Source organism: Panthera uncia, chromosome B1, assembly GCF_023721935.1.
Source record: "Panthera uncia isolate 11264 chromosome B1, Puncia_PCG_1.0, whole genome shotgun sequence".
NCBI classification, from domain to species: Eukaryota; Metazoa; Chordata; class Mammalia; order Carnivora; family Felidae; genus Panthera; species Panthera uncia.
The window spans coordinates 116,214,893-116,233,799 of NC_064811.1; the positions used below are offsets into that span (position 1 = coordinate 116,214,893).

General features: G+C 42.5%; 1 protein-coding gene across 2 annotated transcripts in view; it reads right to left on the minus strand.

Annotated features, from left to right (window-relative positions):
• MAML3 (mastermind like transcriptional coactivator 3) overlaps positions 1-18,907 on the minus strand; it is a 414,602-nt gene that overhangs the window by 103,498 nt on the left and 292,197 nt on the right. The gene's annotated exons all lie outside the window — the stretch shown is intronic.

Below are 18,907 nucleotides of genomic sequence, written 5' to 3' on the forward strand. Positions count from 1 at the left end.
TTTCAAAATATGGTCAAAGCCCTTTCACTGTCACCTCCTCAAGGTATTGCCACTCCACTCATCTCCCTTTGTTCCAGTATTTCACCACTCCATTCTACCAGTTTTCAAATTAGAGGACTGAAATCTACTTACTCTATCAGTTTTCCATGCTGTGGTCCAAGGGATAGTTGCAAAGTGCAACTGTGATCATATCACCCGCCTACTTAAAACTCTTCAGTGGCTTTCCCTGGCTTTTAGGACAGTGGGCGGAATCCTCACCATGGGCACTGAAGAAATCTGACCCAGGCATATCTCTCAGCCTCTAGCTGCCCTGCCATTCTCTCTCTGGGGCCTTCTGGAAGCTCCGCTTGTTCACTCGGCAGGCTCACCATCTTCCTCCCAGCCTTGGCACCTCACTACACTATTTCTTCTGGCTGGAATGCCCCGCCCTGGGTGCTCATTTGCTGATGCAGTGGTTCTCAAACTTCAGGGTCCATCACAATCACTTGGAGGGATGGTTAAACCCCAAATGCTCGGACTCACCCCCCAGAGTTTTTGATTCAGTGTGTCTGGGGTGGGGTCTAATTATTTGCCATTCTAACAAGCAAGTCTCCAGGTGATGTTGATGCTGCTGGTCCTGGAACTACACTTCCAGAATCACTGTCCTATTGGTCTTCTAGATCTCTGAGAAATCTTCCCTGCCTTCTCCTCTATCTTCACTAAGCTATGCATGTTCAGGGCCGTCTATACATTTCCTTCACAGCACTGGCCCTCATCCTGTAATTATGTATCTGTGTGAGTATTTCACTAATGTCTGTCTCTGTGTTAGACTTCTGGGCATGAGGTTAGTGACCATCTCTGTTCAGCTTCTACTGAGTACCTGGCACATAGTATATTCTCAATAAATATTTGCTAAATGTGGATTGATCCCTTATATAATGTTTGCTCTAGTTAACTGAGGGTATATCACTGTTCCCTCCTGTGATGGTTAATTTTATGTGTCAACTGGATGGAGCTAAGGGATGCCCAGATAGCTGGTAAAATGTCATTTCTGGGTATGCCTAGAAGGGTGTTTCTAGACGAGATTAATATTTGACACAACAGACTGAGTAAAGAAGATCCCTCTCACCAAGTCAGGTGGGCATCATCCAGTCCATTGAGGGCCTCAATAAAACAAAAAGGTGCAGGAGCGGCCAGTTTGCTCTTTGCTTGAGCTGGGACATCCATGTCTCCTGCCCTTGGACTTTGGCATTTCTGGTTCTCAGGCCTTGAACTCAGACTGGGACCTAGATAATCAGCCCCTTGATTCCAGGCCTTCAGATTAGGTCTGAATTACACCACGAGTTTTCCTCATTCTCCAGCTGTAGATGGTGGCCTGTGGGGCTTCTTGGCCTCCATAATCATGGGAGCCCATTTCTACAATAAATCTCCTCTGATGTATATGTATATGTATATGTATATGTATATGTATATGTATATGTATATCTATATCTATATCTATATCTATATCTATATCTATCTTATTGATTCTTTTCTCTAGAGAATCTTTATATGGTTCCTATATATGACTATTTTACTTACAAGGAGCCCATCTCACTTGAGAGTTGATACATTCTGGAGATTCCCTAGATTAAGAAAATCATCAAATACTGCTGAATACCAATGATAATTGGGGAAAATGTGTCAGCACCAGAGAAATTGCTTACAAAGATACTAGTGCCTATTGTGGGGCCCACTTTCCTTGTGACTGAACTAAGCAGATGCCCAGCTATCCTGCATGAATGACGGCAATCACCAGCGACCAGGGCCTCCTCCACGGCTAAGAGAGAGAACCCCTGCAGAGAAGGTGTCTCTGCGGTGGCCCTCGGGTTTCCTGATTAAGAGTCTCCTCCAAGTCCTGGCTTCCTATTGCTAAAATGCAGATGTAATAATAGTACTTAAACCTCATAAGGCTATTGGGATGATCAAATGGGCTATTATAGGGAAATAACTTGGTGCAATGTGTAGAATGTAGCAAATACTCAAAAACATTATCTATTATTATGGGTTGGCATTATGGTAGACTTCATAATCTGGGTCTTTTAGGACCAATCTAATTTAAAATATTCTGCCCCAAGGTCATATTTCTTGACATTTTTTTGGTCAGAAAAACATGGTTACACATGGGATCTCTATCAAACATGTTAATATTTATATACTATCTTGTATTTAAATAAATTCGGCAAGCACGTATTAAGTGACCACTGCACACAGTATTTGGCTTGGCATCAGAGGCACGTACAGATAGGTAACAATCTCACGGGGGAGAGAAACATAAATAACCAACTAAAATGTAGGGCAGAATGAAACAAACATCATGAAGGCACCTATAAAAATCTACAGGTATGGCAAGGAAGGTCACATCATTTCTGACTGAGGTGGTATCTGATTCGACCTGGAAAGTACAGAGTGATCTTGATGAGTAGAGAAACAGAGCGTTTCAGGCCATTCCAGGCCTCGGGAACATAATTGGCTGAGGCTCTGACTCCCTGAAGTGCATAGCTCACTCAGAGGAAAGAGAAAAGAACAGTGTGCCTGCAGAGATGAGGAGCATCGTGAGAGGAAGAGGAAGCTGGAAAGGCATTTGGGGTCAGATTATATATAATCTTGAATGTAATGCTAAGAAGTTAGCATTTTGCTCCATAGGTAACATGGTTCCAACTGTATCCTTTATATGAAGCTGCTCAATATTTTATCATTTTTTTCTCAGGTTTGGCTTAGGGAGGACGGGCATGATGTCAACAGTGATCTGATTGGCTGGATTTGCAACACTAGCGGTCCATTTGCCTCTACTTCTTTTACGATATTTTCTGCTACTTAGGCTATGTTGCCAACAAGTAAGTGGTCACAGGTGGTTATGACTATTTTCAAAACACCCAAGTGTTCTCAGGGATGTGATTAATTATGAAAGCAGGATTAGTGTAAATATCTAGATATAATTAGAAAGTTTCCTGACACACTCTTGACTCAGATTTCTCTCCACTATAATCCTACTGAGGTCTGAAGAGTTTCTTCAGCTGATTCTGAGTGTTGACTTTTTATACTCCATGTCAAAATTAGGGGACACACGCAGTCCTCACCTTCAGCTACGTGTTGAACAACCTGCTCATCTTCTTCTGCTCTGACTCTTCTGGTAAGATAGCATTTTGATGACTTGGACTTTCTCATTTGGGCAACAGCACTGTGCCCAACTTCCTCCCTCTCTTTCGCCTACCTCTCATGTAATGAAGAAATGACCTTTCCATCCATATGACTGCCACAAGAGAATGTGGTGGATATGACACATGCCTTCAGGTCAGCAGTGCAAATCCTGGACATGCCATTTTGTTCATCAAGAAAATGTCTGCAGCCCCTTGACAAACTTATTTGAAGATCCTGGCAATGAAGTGGCTGTTACACAAATGGCACAGAGGCCTCTGCTTTTCTTTGAAAGAGACTGCTTTTGAAGGAACACGAAACTGCAGAAATATCGGCTTATACCAGAATATGACTTCACGTTAAATGTGTTTTAAAGAAAAGAAGAAAATTGAAGAGAAACATGAAGTTGTTTCAGGACTGATGCTGAGCTACCCTATCACTCATTTCACTGGAACTTAGTCTGATGAGAGAAAATATCTCTTCCACTGTCACAATTTTCTCTAGGTTATTTCTGAAAATCTTTACTCTGGTTTTAGTGATGGGGGAAAAAAAAACAACCTTATTCTCCGTCTCACTAAACCAAAAATCCAATCTCAAGTTGTTTACATTTTCAATCTTTTTAAAATATTGGGGTCATATGCGGGGCGCCTGGGTGGCTCAGTCAGTTGAGCGTCTGACTTCAGCTCAGGTCATGATTGATCTCACGGTTTGTGGGTTCGAGCCCCGCATCGGGCTCTGGGCTGACAGCTCGGGGCCTGGAGCCAGCTTCAGATTCTGTGTCTCCCTCTCTCTCTGCTCCTCCCCCACTCATGCTCTGTCTCTCTCTCTCAATAATAAATAAACATTAAAAAAAAATTAAAAAAAATATTGGGGTCATATGTAGTTTTATATTCTACATATTTTCACTTATTAGATCCTGGACATTGGACATTCCCCATGTTCTTAAACACTCTTCTAAAATACTTCTACAGGAGGCGCCTGGGTGGCTTGGTCGGTTAAGCGTCCGACTTCGGCTCAGGTCATGATCTCACGGTCCGTGAGTTCGAGCCCCACGTCGGGCTCTGTGTTGACCGCTCAGAGCCTCGAGCATGTTTCGGATTCTGTGTCTCCCTCTCTCTCTCCGCCCCTCCCCTGCCATTCTCTATCTCTCTCTGTCTCAAAAATAAATAAATGTTAAAAAAAAATTTAAAATACTTCTACAGCTTTAAAATATTCTTTCAGTTGAGTGTACCATAATTTGCTTAACTAGTCCTTTTGGTTAAACAGTTATTTTTTTCCAATTTTTTACCACTATAAATAATGCTGCTATAATAATGCTAAATTATATATAGATGAGATTTTTAAACAAATTATATATATATATAACATATATATAATTTTTAAAAAATATATTATATATATACATATATGTGTATATGTATATATATAATATATATATATTTTTTAATCTCATCTCTGATTGTGTTCTTAAGATAAATTTCCTTCAGTAGAATCGCTGGGCCAGGGGATAGGAGTCCCTTTGAGGACTTCTCTACATACACACTGCTAAATTGTCCTATGCTTTTTTCCTATGTGTGAAACGTTTGGTGACACTGCTTGAAGGTTCCAATGAGAAACCCTATTATCAAATTGACTGGAAGCAGCAATTTCTGTTATCAGAGTAAATCTACTGTTATCATTATCGGAATGGATTATTTTGTTTGCCCCAATGGAGCTGATCACTGAGTTTCATTTTAAGTTAATTAGGTGAACTATCAATTGCAAAGGTTGTGAATCACGTGTATTAAGCAACAAGCTAATCTAAGTAAAGCACACCTAGCTACTACCACAGGCCCTCCAGGACAACAGCAGAGGCTGAGAGCAGGACAGTCAAGGAACTTGGCCTGGCTGTTAGAACATACCATTTCTGAGTTCAGAGCCTGACTCTGCACCCTGGTAGGTGGAGAACTGTGAACCAGGCTCATTTTTCTCCCCTTCGTCATGTGGATAATAGCACATCAATTCAAAGGACGTGTGAGATTAAGTGAGTTGTAAGCATCTAGGAAGTACTTATGTTGTAAAATTATTAATTCCAAGCTCACAATTGCTTATGGAACTTCAAGATTTGGAGAGTAGATGAAACCAGAAATAAGCCACCTAATTGGGATCAGAAGTTTCTAAGCTTCACACAGCCCTCTGCGTTGTTGGTAAGGCAACTGGAAGTCAAGATCATCATCATCATTATCATCATCATCATCACCATCACGGTGGTAAATAAGGCAGTCGGGGCCTTAGAGACAAAGGCTCCGGGGGACAAGTGCCTCCCACTTTGTGCTTGGTGCTGACTTTCTAGTGTGCGTTCTGGGCCTTAGGCCTCCTGCCAACCCCAGTCTGCCTCTTTGGAAAAACAGGTCTGTGGGAGGAAGAATCAGGCCTCCTGCTTTTGAGTCTCAGGAGTCCTCTCATTGGCCCTAGACCTATGGGCAGGGCATTTCTGCCAGGGTAGATGTTCTCCACATTTAAGCACAGCATCTGCTCCATCAGAAACTGGGCTTCCTTTGAATCCATTCCTTCCTTTTGCTAACCACAAACAAAAAGGAGGCAGCTGCAGAAGTACACATAGGCATCAGGGTTTCGGCAGGATGGCTGTCTGCGCTGGGGAGTTAACGGGCCCACTTCAGCGATCTGCTCCGCATCTAAACCCTAATCAGGCAGGAAGCTGGGAATCCTAATTCCAGTCCTAGTTAAGGAGTGGGAAAGAATAATCAGAACTTTATCTGCTTTGCTCTTCAACCAAATCGATGTCATCATCATCTTAACAGCGATGCAGGAAGCCATAGCCTTGACTCTGAGGAACAGAAGAAATGGTTGTCTATTATCTCTCCCCAAAGTGCTCGAAAATCAGGCAGGGGCGTGGGTGTGCCTTGATCCTTCCTATTTAGCTGCAGGTGTAGAACACATGCAGGGACGAGAAAACATAGTTTTAAGGTGAATAAAATGGACCAAACGTAGGGGAAACTTGGATATTTTCTAGTTATATCTTTGGGGTGTCACTGGGTGTTAAGAAACTCATAAAGCTGGCTTACTCCTTCTTAGAACATCTATAAATGATTCCTCATCATCCAGCTCAGCCCCATTTTAACACGTGTACCTTGTGATTATATGAATACGATCAGTTTCACACTACAGGTTACAGGATGAACCACTGGCAATGGTTGAAAAGGAACTCAGAGCCCTTGCTGGGAATCCTGAACTGAAATGGTACTGCTGAGGCTAGACCCCACCCAAGGGAGGACCTTCACCATCCTCTGCCTACCTTCCATCCTTGTCCTTTTTCACAGACACACACACAGAACACCACTGACCGTGGCAGCCAGGGTGCCACAGAGGTATCGGACTGTGGCTGCTGCTGCCTGTGTCATACCTCTCGTGGGTCTGCGTGTGAGTGTTGACCTTCCCTGTCCTTGGTGTTTGTGTCGGGGGCTCTGTTCAGGTGGGAGGCAATAGAATAGGAGTGGGATTTAAGGCATCAGCAGCACATAAACCCATTGCCCAAGATCTTCACTTTACCTTCTGTAAAAATTCATTAAACAAGGAGGCCATTAGCCTGAGGTGCTTCCAATAATACCTTGACAGCCTAGGTAAGCAAACAAAAACCTAAGTCTGTAAATGCCTCCTGAAGAAATTAAAACCTAAGGACAACCAATCATAAACAGCCAACTGGGCTTTCCCAAGTAAGACAAATAAGTTAGAGCCAATCAAACAATTTCCTTGCTTTGCCTCTGCCTTTTCTCTATGCTCTTTAAGTCTTTCCCTTTAGTTCCTGTCTGTGCAGCGCTCCTAGCCATTTCTGGTTCGGTGCTGCCCCATTTGAATTGATTTTTTGCTCAAGCAAACTCTTAAAAATTTTAATATGCCTTGGTTTGTCTTTTTACACCTCCTTCACCCTGTTCTACTTTTCTTTTTTTCCATAGCATTTACAACTAACACACCACATAACTTACACTTATTTATTATGTTTAATGTCTGCTAGAACAGAACGTAAGCTGCTCAAGGGCAGGGATCATTATCTTTTTTGTACACAGATGTTTTAAGCACTTAGGACAACAGTGGCTGGCACACAACAGGTACTCAATAAATATGTGTTTAATAAATGCATGCTTAATAGTCATTCTAATTTAGATTCTAGTTAAGCAATCGGTAAGTCCACGAGGCCAAGACCCATTCATCTACTTGAAATATTTACCCCCACCTCCTCACCCTTCAGGCTCAAAGCTGCTCCCGGCATCCACAAAGCAGTTAGCTCAGACACTGCCAAACAATCACTGTCACTTGGTAAAATTGAGGAGGAAGTAAAATATTTACTGAAGCAGAAACTCTGGGGGGCAGTAGCCTGGGTTGTTTTCACTTAACTAATGATGCCCATGGACACCCCACACCCACCTCGGTATTTATTTCAGAAGCGTTAACACAAGCAAGTGTATGATTTTGATCTGTGATTCAAGAATATCCAAGGCTTTTGTTACATCTACAAATTGCTTATAGTGCCACTAACTAAAATGAGAAAAGATCCTTGCTTAAATGGCTTTCCATCCTCAGAATGACTCGTACATTTGTTCTTAGCACACGTTGAAGAATGATCTGGAAAGTATGCAAGAGAACAGAGAACAAAAATAAAATTATACTGAAGCTGGCATCTTTCAGCTTCTCCCAGTTGCTGAAAGGTAGATGTAGGGCAAATGTATAATTTTTTTTTGCCCAAACCAGGACAAGTGGCATAAACTGGGACTTCTTGGGCAGATTATATATATGGTCATCTTAGATATAATCAGCTTCTATCACATTAGAAGACGGGGGAAGGGCTAGCAAAGATTAGTGCACATGAAATGTCAAAGTTCTGTGGTTTGCATCCTACTTGGTTTGATCACAGATGTTGATCAAAATATTCATATTGCCAATTTACACTAATTTCACTAGTTTGTAAGTATCAGGCACGACTGTTCAATAAATGACCTAGCAAATTAATCTATTTCCCCCCATTAGTTTCCGACTCTTTAGCATGACAATATCAGATACTCTGTGCAAGCAAAGGCCATTCAAGCTGTGTAGCTGATGCGTTCTGATTCCTCCTCCGAGACGCTTCCATCTACTCACCACCACCACCCCCCACGCCCCTACCACAGAGCACAGCCCCCCTCCTCGCCCCGATTTTTTCAGTTCTTGCGGTACTATCAGAATAAGTGAAAGAGGACCCTGATTTTCCAGAGGGACCAGGCAGTCTGAAAAGGTAAAGATGTCTTCAACATCATTAGCAGTTCATCTTCTCAAACCTCAGGGCAGCCTCTAGGCAGCCCCTCCTGCAACACCCCCCCTCCCCCTGCCATTCCCCTCTTTTGGTGTCGGCTTATCAAATTAATGAAGCCTATCTAGACGGGAGGAAGTTGGGGCAGAAGACTGGCTTAAGAGTGATTCAATGCAAGCCCCTCCTTCCCTTTAAAAAAGAAGTATAAATAATGGGGGTGGGGGACCAGAATTTCTTTCTTTTAGAATGGGAAGAGGAAAGGGAAATGGTGTTGGGGGTGGGGTAGGGGGTTGCTCCTAGATTGTCTCCTAGTTCCCTGAAGGAGGAGATGTCTATTTACTTTCCCTGACTGAACATTTGCATGTTAAAAAGGCGCAGCTCCTTTGTAGGCAGGATTTACCAGGGCCGCATTTTCTACTTGACAGAGCAGAGGGCTGGGTTAGGGCTCCAGGTAAAGGATGAAGCAACGTCCTGTGACTTAACCTCTCACCTTTTGGTAAGACAGTATTCTCTCTCACACCGAGTCTCAGCGGGGCCAGGGTGGGATTTCCGTGACACTGTGCGGAGTGCGGCAGGCGGCAGGAGACGGATCCCACCCTCTGGCCATGGGCCGTGAGGCTCCTAAGCACAAGGCAGTGCCATTAGAGCCTCCCCGCTCCCCGGATCCAGAGAGGCAATTTTCAGCACGAGGGACAAAACACATCAACATCTCTCATCACGTCACTGACCTAAATATAGACCGTGACTTCAAGGGGAAAGAAGTTGCACATTCTTTTATACCTGCAGATGCTGCAGAGCTCTTCAAACAAGCACTGGCTGGGAGGAACAATAGATAACCAGTCAGATGTGAAGGGAGGAGAGAGGAGAGAAGGGTGTTCTAGAATGATTGCCGTGATAAGGCCATTACGCTTTTCTCAGCTTAACATCAATCCTCATTTGTAACCTGGGGCCCGGATATGGCCCTGGGAGTGGTTTGGTGTCCCTTGAGAGCTTTTCCATGGGGAGTCCTGGAGGAGAAGGCGGGGGGGGTGGGGGTGGGGGGTGGATTGTACCCTGCATCTTCCTGGCTAAGCCAGACTGGTCTCTTCACTGGGTCAGGCAGGTCTCTGATTCAAAGAAGGGGGCCACTTGACTGAGAAGCCATTTCCTTCCCATCCCAGAAGAGTGTGCCGCTGGTTTCTTTGTTGTTCTTGAGCAGCCGTCCCTGGCAACCACTTTTAGCCACCCCCCCCACCCCAATCCCAGCCTGTCACTTTCGCATCCTGACTCAATGCTTTCTTCCACGTCATTTTAGGCAAAACTTACAGACGACTGGAAAGCTGACGTGGGTTAGCTTTCTTGTTTGCGTCACGAGGGGTGTCTAGAGGGATTACTTTTCCCTCATAGTATGAACTCGCACCTGGGCAGAGTTTTTTAATGCTAAGTTCATAAGAGTGCTTGCCTTTTTATTAACTTGGGAATTATTCACCTGCTGGGTAAGCAGAAGGGCCACGTTAGAATCTTTTATGAACACGAATCCCATAACTAGGGACCTTGAGAAAGATAACTGAACAAAGTATGGAGAGAATGGGAGTTGTCAGCAATTAGGACACAATTGTGGGTAATCAATTGCTGAGGAGAAGTCACACGTCTCTCACATATTTCTACTGCTCTTCCTGTTCACTCAGACAACTATCTGCATAAGAACAGCCTGCACAGAGGCTCCCCTAACATAATTGCCTGCTGTTAGGGAACCAGCAAGCACTTTAGGCTTAAGCCGTCCACAACTCCAGTATTTAGGCTGAAACACAAACTCATGCTCTTTCGTGTTAGCAAAGCGTCCACAAATGCGGCCATCGGTTTGTTTCTTCAGAGAACACATATGCGACCATTGCAGGAACAGACCATATCACCACAAAAAGAGCCTTATCCTTTGGAAAATAATTCTGGAAAATAGCCGAAAGACCACATCTCATTCAAGATAATACAAGGAAGCTAAAGGCACCACTACTAATGTCATAACATGAAAACAGTGGAAGAATTCCTATGAGAGCGGAGGACAAAAAGATAGCAAACTAGAAGCTCTAGTTCCTTCATTCCTTCTAGAAATGAAGGAAAGGTTTTGGCGAAAGCAGACCTGTTTGCACCCAAGATTAGTACAATCTCTGATAATAGTACAATATCAACATCTCTGTGGCTTCCCTGTCACAGTGAAACCCGTGGTGCTCACTGCTCTTTTAAAAAGTGAGGCTGAATCAGAGCATGGAAAACAGAGGGTTATATGTCCTCAGAATGAAAGACACCTGAAGGTTGACAGAAAAAATGGCTCCGGATTTTCAAATACCAGTTTTAGGCTACCAAAACCAGAACAGGAATCTACTTTCTTTATGATTTGTAAAACAGAGAGAGAGAGAGAGAGAGAGAGAGAGAGAGAGAGAGAGAGATTCTTAGCAATGTCCTTCTTCAACAAAGACTGACTGCTGATAGTTTTTTTTTTTTTTTTTTTTTTTTTTTAACTGGGGTGAAGTTACTTGGAGATCCTGACACAGTAACAGGGAAGTCTTTCCAGAAAGTTTGCTTTCACTGGGTTTCTGCTTCTCTACACAGTCCCTTGGAAATCCCCTCTCTGAGATAGGTGCATGCAATTAAAAATTACCAGGGACTAGAGGGGAAAAAAAAAGACAATAATTTGGTCAAGAAGAAATATGCCCAGAGTCATTTTTTTTCCAATCCAATATCTTTGTTAATTAAGCATTTTCCAACCTATGCTGAGAATACTAATAGTAATCTCATACTATACTACTCATTACTAATAAAACATATTTATGAAATGGAAATATAATGTGCCTATTTCCAAAATGTGGTTATAAATGACTTACTCTAAGCCACAATTTAAAATGGTTTGAGAAATGAGTCTTTAATAAAGAACTGATGAGGATGATGACTGCTGATAATAATTCTATTTGGTGAGATTATGTGGTTTGCTATGGCAATTTGAGCTGAGGTGATTGCCTCAAAAATTACTGCGAGTAACTAATATAGGGAAATTTAATTGATGATAAATACAGCGGTGGTATGTCACCTCTTGAAAAAGTGAGCACGTAATTGAAGAATCCAGCATCGTCTTGCCTGCTGATTATATTCAGTCATTACAGTGCCGTCAGCATGTTATTTGTCTGACATCTCTGCACACAGTAGGCATTTAAAAAGTGAGTGAATAAGCACCTGCAATTATTCTTCAATGTGGGTTCCTAGATGCAATTATAGTTAATCGTAAGCCCATTAACATTTAGAAAAAAACAATTATAATATGGCTTAGGAAGGAGACATAATGGTATTTGTAACAGTCAGTTAAGTAGTAGACGTTCGGCATGCTCAGAAAGCTTTGACACTAGAACACCAAGCCTGAGCTTTTTAAAAGGGGGAGAAAAACAAACCAACAAATCATTGCTGCAATGGTATCACTACACTAATAGGGCAGGGTGTCTTGAGCAAGGGATTTGACGTAACCTCTTTCACTGTTCTTTTGAACAAAGAGAGGTAAGTGTACAAGACGACCCGTCGAGCTATCACATATACATATAATCTTACTAGATACTAAGCACTGTGCTAGACAGTGAAACAGCACAGAAAGTAAAACCTTGACATCAAGGAGCTGAAAGTCTGGGGAGGCCAAACGAGTGAACAACCAGTTAGATGCCACATAGCAAGTGATACAGATCGCAGTGACAGTGTGGACTGGGTTCTTCAAGGAGATGAAGGTTGAAAGTGGTCAGAGAAGGCTTTGCAGAAGAGGCAGATCTCTTTTCTTTAAGTATTTTAATGACTGATGAATTATGGTCTCTATTTATAATCCAAAACCAAAACAAACCAAAAATACGCAGGAGTGTTGGCTTCAAAGTTTGGTTATGGGGTGGAAATCCTCGAATGTGCCCGCCACCCTCATGGGCCTGCAGAAGTGATTTTTTTTTCTGTTTGTTTTGTTTTCCCCAGAAATATTTTTAATTTTGCTTTTACCCTTCTTGACTCTGTCCATTGCACGTATATCTTTTCTTTTTTCTTGTCCTTTCTTCCCCCTCCACTTTAGTGAGGTATTATTGGCATACAGCACTATATAAGATTAAGATGTACAGCATAATAATTTATATTGTGAAATGACTACCAAGTTACCAAGTAAGTTTAGTTAACATCCATTACCTCATATAGATACTAAAAAAGAAAAAGAAAAAAAAGTCTTTTCCCTTGTGATGAAAACTCTTAGCATCTATTCTCTTAATAACTTTGAAACTGACCATATGGCAGTGTTAGCTACAGTCATCATGTTGTATGTTACATCCGGAGCACTTATTTATCTTACAACCTTTTTATCTTTTTATCTTATAACCTTTTTACCTTTTGACCACCTTCCTCCAATTCCTCCTCCCCTCCGCCCCCCCGGCCCCCCCCATCCCATCCCACCTTTGTAACCAAAAACGTAAGAAGTGGTGTTTGCATTAAGCCTTAAAGGACAAAAAGAAGTTTATGAGTCAGATAAAGTGTGGCCAGAACCTTCTAGGCAGAGAAATAGCCTGTATGAAGACATGAAGAACCGTTGTATTTGAAGGACTGCTGTGGCAGGTCCCAGAGGATGCACGAGGGAAGGAAAGGAGAGGAGGCTGTGAAGGTGGACAGAGGGCAGATGATGAGATTGGATGACACAGCAAGGGGGTCTGGATTCTACTGCATAGTGATGGATAACTCCTGAAGGAATTTTGCTCTCCATTTGTATGAGTGATTTGTATACTGTAGTAAGAAGGAAGAACGACAATTACAAGAAAAAAAATAAATCTTGGCAAGCCAGGGAAGAGGCATATTAATACTTGAATATACAGATTCACAAATATAACTGCTCTTGTACTGTGCTGAGAAAATCTTGTTTAAATGCAGTTCATATGAAAAGATTTGAGGTTTTTAATTGATGCAAGCACTTTTTTAAGCCGTGGGCAAGTTGTGATAATTTTTATGAAACTCTGCATTGGTCAAATGACATTTGGGATCTTATATACAGACCTGGGAATTTTATTTTTAAAAATATATCAGTTATCACCAGCATGCCTGAAAGAGGACAACCTTTGTAACAAAAGGTCAGATAATCATGCTAATACAAGGTGAGGATATGGGAATGGCCAAATTGGGAAAGAGAAAGTAGAGAAATATGACAGCTTTTGTTAATTCCCTAAAGACTGCATATGAAGGGGTACACTTACCCTGTGACACGACATCAGAACAAGGTGGAGGTTTATATGGAGACTGACTTTATCTGAATGCAAGGAAGGACTTTCAAATCATTCCGCATCCAACAAATGAAAATGAATGACAAGGACTTGACAGTCATCCTGACAAAGAATTTTGGAGGAGATTCTTGCTCTTGGCAAGAGGTTGAGCCAGCTGACCTTGACAATCCTTTCTACCCACAGATCCCGTAAAATGTCAATACATCCTGGCTATATGAGATGTCTTTAATTTCAAAATAAACAATGATGCCATATAATTTACATTTCTGAAAATCTGGTTCATATTAAAATAAACACCAACTATTTTGCGCACTGTGGCAGTTTTTGAGAATAAAAGAAATAAGACGATCCTATCAACTCTCCTTTCCTCAAGGAGGCACACAATGTGATCTCATGGACAATTACTGATCTCTCATGAAATTGGGGACTGAACCCAATGTGGCATTAGTTAGGAGGCAGAAATCATTCAGAAACAGTTATATTAACAACAGAGCTTATAATGTACTGAGAGGATACAAAGGATTCCTTTCAACTATGAAACCAAAACAATAAAAGTGATATTGATAAGAGTATTTAGGCCACATCAGGTGCTCCACATTCTGGTTTCTAGGCTCTAAGAAGATTAGCAAAAAAATGAGAATTTCCTTTTCCAAAATTTGTACCAATGACACAATCATGATCAACAAAAATCCCTCAGAGAACAGAAGAGGTTTCAACTTTCATAAGCAAGGGACAATCAATGAGGTCATATGAGGAGGTTTCCAATTACTTGTTGCTAAACGAGTAGAAGTATCAATTTCATACACCAGAGATCTATTTCCACCTATTATTTATTGTAAAATCCCCAGGGTAAAAATTAACTTTAGACTGCTGTTTTAAATTTTTAATGATTTTTAAAAGCTCAAATGAAGGTCTCTGGCTCTGTTTTGGGCAAAATGACACCTAAAATCTTAGGATGAAAACTCTGAATTAACCGAATATTTTAAGATGCACTGACATTCAGTCCCAAACCCAATCCTGAGATTCCTATTAGAGCCTCCAGAATGAGATGCTCCTGTCTCTGTGCAGTCAGATCTCCTGTATGATAAACACACTGTTCCCTGCTTACTGCTAAAGGCATGATATGTAGTAGCAACACCTTCTATCACTGACCAAGAGGATGAGGCCTTGCTGATTTCAGTGACCAACCAAGTGAGAGCCAGAAGGGCACTTCTCACCTGACAAATGTGCCACACACATGTACACAGTGGGACATAACCTTAGACCCAAACATGGGACCGTCTTCTCCTGTGTGTGGCCAGGGCCAAGATTCTGAGCATGTGGCCAGAAGAAAAAAAATCACTCAAACTGAACATGATAAAGCGATGAACAAAGGCCAGCACCATTCCCCACATATTTGAGTAAGGTCTGTTTTCCTCTCAGTGTGTGTGGGAGACTTGAGGGAGAACTTGGGATATAGGTACTGTCTGTACCTCTCCGCTCTGTCTCGAGGGGCGATGCAGTAAATACAGCAGGAATTTTTTTTTCCTGGTATCTTCTTACTAAAACTCCAGCCTCGAAAATAAGGATACAAAGAAGTTATTACTTAAAAAATATTTTTCTTTAAAAGGAAAGACCTTCATATTAAAATAAAACGTGTAGAAAAGCAGAGGTCTATGTGATCACATAATCTGTATAAATAAATGATCTTAAAGGTTACTTAGCAGTAAGTTTAAGCATCTGATATTTTGTGTGTATCATTCTTCTGCGTCCGGCATGGGCTCTTTCTCTAAAATCTTAATAATAACCTTGGAAGGAGAGAGACACATCTCCTTTATTTCTAGTTAAGAGAAACAACAACAGGCCAGAGAACGTAACAGTAATTTATGATTTTGCTGGTGTATTATCATCCAGTAATAAGTGCAACTTGAAACTGCCAATTATCTCATAAGAGGGGTATCACCTTTTCTGCTGTGAATGACTACGCCAATACATGCAGGTTCAGTTTCCTTGCTCTTCCGCATGTCACCAGTGGCTTCTCAGCAGCAGAAGTGAGCCAAGGCAGCACGGAGGGAAAGAGCAAAAACAGTCAAGACACAAGCACTCAAGTGAGCCCAGCCTCTGGCTCTCGAACCCAGAGAAGGGCCAGAGGAAGATGAGAAAGAAAGGGGGGCGGGGCGGGGAGCAGCATGGAACCGCCCGCAGCAGTCCGTAGGTCACACACACGCAGTGCTCGGCAGCAAACTCAGTTTACAAAGAGACATCTGTTCCATTACTCCAATGCATTGTGGCTAATTACATCCTGGCCCGTCTGTGAAATGACAGCCACTTATTCTCCAGTGAACCGTAAAATCTGTACATGTTCGATTCGGGGAGTGGGAGAGCAGAGGAGTGGAGCAGCCAAGGGGAAAGAGAAAAGACAGGAGAAAACCCAAGAAATAACGCTTTCCGGGGAGCAGTCCTGGTCCCACTGGCAGGAATATGATGAGAAACAGTGTTTCGACTAGGAGTTCAGAGGTCCTAAGTTTAAGATGAAAGAATTTGTTCCCGCAGCTGTTGCGTTTCCTTCCTATTCAAAAACTGCAGTGCCAAGGGCTGGTTGCTTGCAGTTCTCCATCATCATTACCCCAGGGTTGTGGCTTGGGGACAAACCGACTTGCCCATTTGCTTCAGTCTCCAGGGCCTTATAAAAAGAGGCAGCTGGTCAGAACCAGGGTGAGGCTGCTGATGGGGTGGGGGCGGGGGTCTCCTATAAGCTCTTAGGAAAGTAAATAGCTGCAGCCATTCTCATAGGGGGCACCCTGCGTAAAAGTGAAGTGTTTCTGATAGGTTGTGGGTGGGGGTGGGCTTCCCGAACAGCGGGAAGAAATATACACCAAGGATTTTGAAGAAGAAAAATCAGGGAAAGAAGCTGGAGGGGGTGGTGCGGAATAAAGATGCGTCCCACTTTCAGTACACATTAAACTTTATCCTAAGAGATATCCAAAATCACTTCTGCAACCTGGTGACGGGTACAAGGGAAACAGAATGGAAAATACAGCACACTGCCATTTTGAAATCATACTTCAATCCACTATGGGTTTTAATAGGAAACTTACCTTCATTCCTACACAAAAGCTTTCTGCCCGAGGATTTATACACTTCTATCAGAATCCATATTAAACAACTGGTGATGTTACGGGTTTCTAGGGTGGGTAAAGATTGCTCTTTCGTCCTCTTGTAACAATACTATCTTCTGTGGATCACAGTGTTGGCTTGAAGGATCTGGCATTTCTCTAGGGGGTGGGGGGAAGGTTACCCTGTGGCTTCTACTTGTTACTAGTTCCTTCTTGTGGACACCCAAGCTGCCACCCCTCTATGAGACATGGGGATCCTGTGACCAGCCAGTGCTGTTTGTAAAACAGTGCTTCTCAAGCTTGAAGGTGCATAGTCATCACTGGGACTGTAGTGAGATGCAGATTCTGATTCAGTAGGTTGTGAGTGGGGCTTGAGCTTCTACCCTTCTAGCAAGTTCCAAAGTGAAGCTGAGGCTGTTGGCTCCGTGGAGAGCAGCAAACCTCTAAAATAACTGCCCTCACCCCTGACATACACTTTTGCCCAGTATTGGTTGGGCTAGTGTGGAGGAGCCGTGGAATAAAGCAGGGTTGCCTGAATGTGAGGCACTGCATATACCCACTCTGGGCATTTTACTAATTTTGAGTCAAAGTAATGTTAATGACTACACAGATCATTGAAGACTGACTGCCCCTCTTTGGGTGAGACCGACGGGGAATTAAGTATAGTTAGAGACAGGGTATGGAACATGAACTAACCCTGATTTTATTTTTACTCCAAGAAATTAATACTGTTCAGTTCACAAGGGAAAAAGTAATCTTACAGGAGTCCTGGGCTTTTACTCACATTCTACCAATGCGTTTCCGGTTGGGTGAGGAAGCAGACAGCTCTGGCAAAAATCCCAGTTGTACGGACAGGGGAATAAGGTAAGAGGATCTCCCCTCTCCTGATGCATGTTCTTGCATGTAATAATTTGGATTTAAACTAAAGCTAACTGAAGTTTAACTAAAGTAAATGTTTTCGCTAAGAGCAGAGGCTCAGGGACAGAGCCGACCCTTCCATCCCAGCTCAGAGAAGACCCCAGGTGCCGGCCAAGTCCTCAAGTACTCCTGGTTGCATGCATGTTTACATTTCTGTCTTGTGTGGTGGTGAACGAGTTTTAGCTTATGCCTCAGGGAGCCTGATATTACGCTACAAAAGCTAAGTGTTCAATGAACGCTGCCGACTGACTAAAGATTCATGAGTTTGGCTTTCATTTATTATTTGAGGTGTCCGAAGACTTTTATTTTGGTCTTTGCCATATTTCTTCCAGAGTCCGAGCCTATGGGCTTCTAGGAAGCAGAAAGCTGTACACAGCCTCTAACTGCATTTGTAGGACCACCCAACAGTGGGGGGCAACAGACAGACACCCAGGATAACACTACACGTTCACACGCCAGGAAAATAGTTTTAAGGCTGAAAGGGGACTAGAAGTGATCTAATTTGGCCTCCCCATTTTACCAATGCAGACCAGCCCTATTCTACTCAATGACCTATAGTTACTGAGACAAAATGAGTAACTGGGCACTGTCAGCTCCTTGACTTGAACCCAACCTTCCTAAATCTCATTTGGGAGTTTTTTTTATTACATCCTGTTGCTTCTCACCCAGGTTTAATATACCTTTTCCAAAGAGGCCCTTCATTTCCTTCTTGCAACAACAGAAGAGGCAAATATTATTTTCATGAAGAAAGAACATATTGTGGCTCAAAGGAAGCAAATCCAAATGCAACATTATAAGAAAAATTCCACCTGTATAATGGAAAAGAGAATAATCTAATAATTTAGGGAGCTGATACTCAGGAACATGTTTTTATGCTTACCCTTGAAGGTAAGGAAGCCCTGAATGAGGAGATCTAGGGCTATATCAGGGGATGCTATTGGGGTTCTGCGAGAGAGGGCAGATGACACAGAACCTCATCAGGGAAGCCAGGAGAGATGGTGGATCATTATGCCGTTGGCTCTCTAGGGCTGACACGCCTGGAAGAAGACACCCAGACTCCCCATTTTTGCAGATAAACTACATTAGAAAACGTCCCCAAATAACAGATACATAAATAAACCAATAAATACAAATAGGAGCAGAAAGGTGTTACAGAGACCAGACAAGCATCTATAGTTTTGCCACTCAATCAGCGTGTCTGCTTT